This window comes from Passer montanus, unplaced genomic scaffold, assembly GCF_014805655.1.
Source record: "Passer montanus isolate IOZ18808 unplaced genomic scaffold, ASM1480565v1 scaffold708, whole genome shotgun sequence".
Lineage (NCBI taxonomy): Eukaryota > Metazoa > Chordata > Aves > Passeriformes > Passeridae > Passer > Passer montanus.
This window is the reverse complement of record NW_024372237.1, coordinates 1-7,281: the sequence shown is the minus strand read 5'-3', so window position 1 is coordinate 7,281 and position 7,281 is coordinate 1. Positions and strand designations below refer to the sequence as shown.

Here is a 7,281-nt window from a genome sequence, read left to right as displayed (position 1 = left end):
GAGCATAGTTAACTTGAAGAAACCTGTCAGGCTGCTGTGGCTGCCATCTGTCACTTGTCACAATGGTTTTGTACCCCCAGTATCCACAGTAGCCGTATCCTGGGTAATTACAATAGCTTTTGCCTGGGTTAGAGGCGGGGCACCAATAGGTCTGATACAATGATGACTCCCCAAAATTGGGAAACCCCATCTGTGAAGGGAATATGTCCTTTAGCTTAAATTCAAAAGACGGGCTGCCTGGTCCTACAGTTTCTCTGATTGCCACATCACCTGAAAGGTGATGCAGGACTCACCTGAATGGCTGATGAGGGTAATGCTCAGCATCAGTTGTGCTGACAAACCCTAACAACACAATGATGCAAAGGTACCGTTGCCGTTTCATCTTTGCCCGTACGGGGCCCTCGGGTGCTGTTGGGCCGTCCGATGGCTTGTTGTTGTTCTTTGGCTCTAGGAGTCCTGGGTGCCGCCAAGGCACTGTGTCTTTTTCCGGCATGTGGTCATACGTGTCACGAGGACAACCGCAGATCCAGTCCTGCAAAAAGAAACTCACAGCTTTCATTACCTTGATTCTGCATTGTTGCCAGGATTTTTAGGGAAAAAGCCTCTGCTAGGATTTTTCCTGTCCTGAGGAGCTGAGGGCCTCAGGAAAGAAATGTAAACAATAACTATCTGCTGCTGTGGAGTGCCACAGGTGAATCTTCCATTGGTTCATGTAGATTGTTTTCAATCAGTGACCAATCACAGCCACCTGTGCCAAGGCTGTGAGCAGTCACAGGATTTTTGTTATTCATTCCTGTTCTATTCTTGTCTTTGTAGCCTTCTGATCTCTTTCTCTCTGTTCTTTTTAGTATAGTTGTAATGTAGCATTTTAGTATAATATATATCATAATAAATCAGCCTTCTGATCAACATGGAGTCAAGCCTCGTGTCCTCGTCCAAAGGGTCTCAGCCTAAGCAAGACTGCATCTCTGGCTTAATAGACTTGAGCGGACAACACTTAATTCTATTGTCTTTTTTAACTGCGGCATGCCCTCGCGCCATTAGGACTATCTTCCACCCTTGTTCCCACTCTCCAAGCTCGTTCTTAATAATAACTGGTGGGCCTTCTTCCAAAGCTTGGGTGGCCCAACGTTTCTGGGTTGGGCTTTTTGCCTCATCACCTCTAGAGAACTGGTTTAATGCTAGCATTGCAGTAGCTAGCAGGCACACCCGGTCTCCTGGGGGAATAGCATTGGTGAAGCCCTCTGCTTTAGCTAATACCTCTAACTTGTTTTTTAAAGTCTGGTTCGCCTGCTCGACTATGGCCTGCCCTGTGCTATTGTATGGAATGCCATGTACCAGAGTGATGTTCCACTTGGAAGCAAATGCTTGGACAGACTTAGAGGTGAAGTTTGGGCCATTGTCCGTTTTAATTTGGTTTGGGACACCGAGCCATGCCATAGCTGTTAACTAATGTTGGATAGTTGCCTTGGAGTTAGTTTTGGAGTGTTGTGTGGCTACGATCACTGCACTGTATGTATCTATGGTTACTGCTAACCAGGCTCGAGGCTTCAACAGTTGGCAAAGGGTGAAATCCGTTTGCCACACCTCAGAGGCTTTAAGGCCTCTAGGATTGACTCCACTGGACCATAGTGGGGCCTTCTGACAATGTGGGCATGGAGCAACAACGTGTTTTGCATCAGTGATAGGGATTCCGCACTTCTTTGCTAATGCTTTGGCTCCAATGTGAAGTGTTTTGTGCAACTGATGGGCACAAAACATAGTGTCCATAGCCTCTTTGCTGTTGCATCTCTTTATCATTGCCGATTTGAAAAAAACCCTTTAATCGGTTCATGGCTGTTGATACAGATAACGAATGTGGTGCCTTCTCGGGAACAGAGTGCTTCTTCAATTTTCGCTGCCATGTCGGATGTTGACATGCCGAGCCTAGACATGGCTAGGCTGAGCTCGCAACGAACATGGAGTCAGTCACCACGTTAAGATGCTCTGTTGTGAACAGCCCGCATGCCAGTACTAGGGCCACTGCTTCTAATTGCTGGACTGAGAGTGCATGATCGGCATTTTAATGCAGCGCCATTGTTCTTCAGCTTGCCATACCACCGCTGCTGTCGAAGACGCTGAGGATGCGTCGGTGAAAACAGTCGGTCCCAGCAAAGGTCAGTCCATCACTTTCTGTGGGAGGTCAATGTCTATGACTCTTAGCAGCTTGGTCCACAGAGGTTTCGCGGCGTATTGGAGCTCAACGGCAAACCTAAGGAGAACTAAGGCCAGGTATTCTGACATTGCTGTTGATAGGGTGGGAAGCTGCCTGCGGAAAGGTAGATGTATTCTAGCAGGCTCAACGACTAAGTGACTCAGGGTGAGTTTTCTACCTTTCATGATGAGGTTGCCGAGACACTCAACACCCAGGGAGAATGCGTGTAGTGGCTTTCCCAAAACTACCCACTGTATGGGCCTAGCTTCATTAGGAGTTCCTTGAGCTAGCACTCCTACCCCCCCTCCTTCTGTGAAGTAGACGTACAGATCAAGCGTTATGCTCAGATTCCATCTTGAGAGTGAGCCAGAGGACATCTAGCATTCAACGAAATCAAGCAAGTTTATTGCCTCTGGGGCTAGAGACTTTCTCCCATGCCTGCTTCCCTTGCAAAAGAAGATATAGTGGGGACATAATTTTGGGGGGAATTAAAAAAATGTTGCGAAGCCATTGTAGAGTTCCCACCAGCTGTTGTTCATCGTGGAGCATCTTGACGTTCCTACGGATTTTTATTTGTGGAGGAGTTACATAGGAGCCCATGATTTGCACTCCTAAAATGGTCACGCAGGGCCCCTTTTTTATTTTGGCGTCTGCAATTTCGAACCCACTTGCTTGCAAGGTTTGTGAAACAGAAGACACTAATCGGTCTACTTGACTTGCTGATGGTGCGGTGATCAAGATGTCATCCATATACTGGATGATGGTGGCGGTGGGGTCTTCACCTCGGATTGATGTCAATGTTCGATCTACTGTGATTTGGCAGATAGTGGGGGAGTTGACCATGCCTTGGGTCGACACTGTCCACTGAAAATGCAGATTGGGATGCTGGCTGTTCAGGAACATGACGGAAAAGGCAAACTGCTCTTTGTCTTCCTTGTGCAGTGGTATTGAGAAAAAACAGTCTTTAATGTCAAGCACTGCACAAGGCTGTCCTTCTGGTATCATGGAGTTTGCGGGCAGCAGGGTTTGGACAGGGCTCATTGATTGAATTTTCTTGTTTACTTCAGGCAAATCATGAAGGAGCCAATAGCCTTCACCACTTCTCTTGGGAACCACGAAGATTGGGGTGTTCCAGGAGCTGGTGGAGGGCTCTATGTGACCTTGTTGCAGCTGACGATCAAGAAACTTAAGAAGGGCAGTCATTCGAGGCTCTGGCAAGGACCACTGCTCAACCCACACTGGGTTATGGGACTTCCATGTCAGCTTGATTGGGAAGGGTGGGTGTGCGGCAGTGGCCCTCAGGCTAAATTTGTCACCCTGACTTTTATTTGGGCTAGGGCATCTCTTCCCAGCAAAGGCGGAACTCCTGACATGACATATGGGAAGAGAGCGATGGTTTTTTCGGGTCCGTTCTCTGTAAGGAGAGTTATAGCTATTGGTTGGGTACTCTTGCAGGCTCAGGAGGATCCCCTGACTCCGCCTACCGGGGGAGCGTCTTCCAATTTCCAGCGTGAAGGCCAGTTTGTTTCTGGGATAACCATAATGTCCACTCCAGTATCGATCAGAAGGGGATGTTGATGATGATGTTGTCTGAAGGGGAATTCTGGGGGAACTTGTAGAGGGGAACATCGTAAAGGCAGCAACTTCCCCACACTATGGGAGGGTTATTGCATTCTATGGCCAGGGCCACCCAGGGGTCTCGATCCCCAGGGGCGATACTAGTTGATTCAAGGTTGTTCCAAAATTTGATTGAGTCGTTGGGTAGGTAGCAGAACCAGTTGCTATTTGGGAGGGTGGCAGATTCGGTAGCCCCCCGTTCCATCCGGGGTAGGCATAGCTGGGCCACTTCACATCCCAAGTGGGAGGGGACTGCACACGGCCCGCCCGCCCCCTCCCTCTCCCGTTTCCCTGCCCTTAGATCTGCAACCCTTTGCAAAGTGTCCCTTTTTTCCGCAGGCCCAACACAGTCCTCTGGGTCAATTTTGACGCAAGGGTAGTGAGTGGAGTAAAAATTGCGGGTCAGCTACTTGGGGGTAGTTTGATGCGACGTGGCCAGGCCGACCACATTAAAGGCATGCCATCACATTGGCTATCACTGTACAGACAGCTGCCTGAATTGGGGTTAGGTGTTCCTCTTTCGTGACATATTTGATCATGCTCGTGAGGCTTGCTCCAGCTGGCAGTGAGCATAAAATTTCTTTGGTAGCTGAATTGCATTGTTGACGTAGGCATTCCTGTACTACTGGGCCTTTTGCTTCCACAGGTAGAGCCGAGGAATCGATCGCTGCCTGGAGGTGGTCCACAAATTGGGTGAAACTTTCACTCTTGGCTTGCTTTATGGTAGACCATGGCACCAGTTTGGCAACTACTCTGCAGGCTATACGGATGGCTTCTCTGGCTGCGCGAGTGGTCATCGCAACTTCAGGGGCCCATAATTGCTGAGCTTACGCCTGAGATGTAATCATTGCTGGGTCGGTTCCCATTAGTCGCTGCAGAGTGGAGCCATGTCGTGCGTGGTCTGCGCCGGTTACCTGGGCTAGCTGCTGCATGCAATTTTCCTCCCACCCGTTTGAAAACAATCATTCCTGCTCCATCTAAAATCATTCTGCATGTTTCTTTTATGTCAAACGGTAGCATATCTTCATTTCCAAAGACACTGTCCACAATGGTGGAGACCATGGCAGAGTTGATTCCTTTATCTGCAATCACTTTAACGATTGCCTGCACATTTTTAGGATTCACAGGGGTGTAGGTCCAGATTCACAGGGGTGTAGGTCCTTTGCCTTCCGTCTGTGACACGAACCAGGAACACCAAGGTGGCAGGCAAGGCCCAGTCATCATAGGTGATTTGTATCTTTTTCCAGTCCGTGTTTGGAGTAGCCCTCGCTTGCCCCCTTCTTGTCGGTGCAGGAGACTTATCGCTTCTAGTTTTACTCACGTTAACTCTCTCATATTCTGAATCTGAATCGGTGGCAGACCGGCTGTCTGACCAGTCATCCCCGCTGGTGTCTGACTCAGAGGCGGAAGTCGACTGATTAGACCGTCCCGGGCTCCGGTACCTTTTTGTAGAGCTCCACTCCCGCTCCTTTTTTTGATGGGTTGGCTGTTCCCTCCCCCTGCGGTCACTCCGTCCCCTACTTTCAGAAGGTCTAACCATATAAAGGCACATCTTTCGGCACGTGTCCTGATTGGGCTTATTGCCTTTATTCACAATCTCCGCCCCTCCATGACCACTCCCGCTGCCCCCCTTTTCTCGAACTTCCTCCTGCTTCCACTCGTACTCACTCGCCGTGCTCGACAATCCCCTTTTTTGATCACCCGTTGTGTGTGGACCCCACCCTTTGGTCCACTGTCCAGGGCCATTTTGTGGGGCATACGGTGGGGGTCTGTCCCACGCTTCCCCCAGTTCTAAGTTAACAGCAACATTTCTGACCTCATCAAGTATATCGTCCCACAAAGATTTCTGCTGCTCCACGGATGGGGACTTGGGGATGGGGCTGGATGGGCATGGCAGCGACAGGAGATCGCCTGCTCTCATGAGCTACTAGGCTTGGTCAGAAGATCGCCGACTGAGGTTTGCGTTGTTGCGCCAACCCCCAGTTTGGGTGTGGCTAGCAAGCAGTCTTGGGTGGCTTTCCAAGTCTCCTACTCTTGTAAAGCAGCTCACAAAGCCTGCACGACTTTACCCCATGATTTAAGATATTTCCCGCTACCAGAGGACATAGTGTCCTCCGCTAAGGCTTTAGTGCAGCTGTCCCAAAAGTCCGAGTGGAGTATATCCACTGGGCGGTCAATAACACCTATTTGCAAAAGTCTAGTAACGGCAGAAATTAAATCTTTAGGCTTGCAATTAATTCCCCATTTCTTATGTAATTGTGATGACCTTCGTGAGGGCTTCCATTCTTCTCACTGGTCCGGGAGCGTCCTCCCCACCGGACTGGTCGCGCCTCTCCGGCCGCTGTTCACCCACACAGGTGAGTCCCGTTCCCAGCTTCCCGGATTTCGGCACCACTTGTTGACTCCACCGAAGTGTTATGACCTGGTTCGGGAACGGCACGGCAGCCACCTCAGACTGCTCGGGCCAATTACTCGCAGACACAAATATGGTGGACGGTAAAAAGGCATTTATTTCCAAGTTGCGCAGCATTATAGAGCCTGGGGCTACATAATTCCATCTGTTTGCATAACTTGCGTAACTTGCATAACATAGGGGAGATTCTGTCTTTCCGTACAGCGCGTAATCTTCTGACTGCCTGTCCCTATTGCCCACAGTACCTGCAGGGACAGGGAGGGGGACAAAGCCCATCCATGGCCCAGTGCACTCTGGAGGTCACGTTCTGGGATTTGTCTTTTAGGACTGGAAACTCTGGGGACACCAGTGTCCCGATCCCCTCCTGTGGCATGAGGTGATCATCATCCCAGGAGGAACCCTCTGATCCCCTATGAGCCCTGGGGCATTTCCCCTCAATAAAAAATAATCAATAAACCCTTTCAGCAAAGTCACACTCTGTGCCTGTGTATCTGTGTCTGTGTGTATTTTCCAAAACGCCAAATCCCAGCACTTTGGGAATAGTTCCAGGTGTAGAACAAACCACAGGCCAATAATTGACCAATAGTTGGGTTCCTAAATCGGAAATCATGAATCTTCTCCCAAGCTGTGTTTCCCTGCAGTAAAGAAGGCAGTTTGATTGCTTTTGTCCTGAGTATCTCCTGAGTTTATGACTTCAGATCGACTGGAACGGTTCTGGCACCCCAAAAGCGGCCACAATGAGCAGGATCAAACCTCCAGGTCACCATTCAGTGTTCTCCATCCCTGCCTTCCAGAGCCCAGCAGCAATTCCTGCTGCTTCCCCCACTCTGGATCAGCCTGCTGGGATCGCTCTGGTGTGCAGAGCCAGTCCCTGCAGGACAAAGCGCTCAGAGCCGCTCTGTGTCCCGCAGCGTCGGCATCTCCTGTGCCGCTCCACGGCTGTGGGGGCTCTGCCACTAATGTGCCACCAATGTGCCACCAATGAGTCATCAAATGACTCTCCCCTGACTGGCAGCTGACAGTACGATACACACACTCTCTTGGCCCTAATAGGCCC

General features: G+C 50.0%; 1 long non-coding RNA gene across 1 annotated transcript; it reads left to right on the top strand.

The window, feature by feature from the left end:
* The first annotated feature begins 1,294 nt into the window (after nt 1-1,294).
* On the top strand, nt 1,295-6,681 carry LOC120512169. The gene is made up of 3 exons (XR_005629953.1): nt 1,295-1,384; nt 2,088-2,156; nt 6,550-6,681. It is a non-coding gene; the product is annotated as an uncharacterized LOC120512169 (long non-coding RNA).
* Nucleotides 6,682-7,281: the final 600 nt, after the last annotated feature.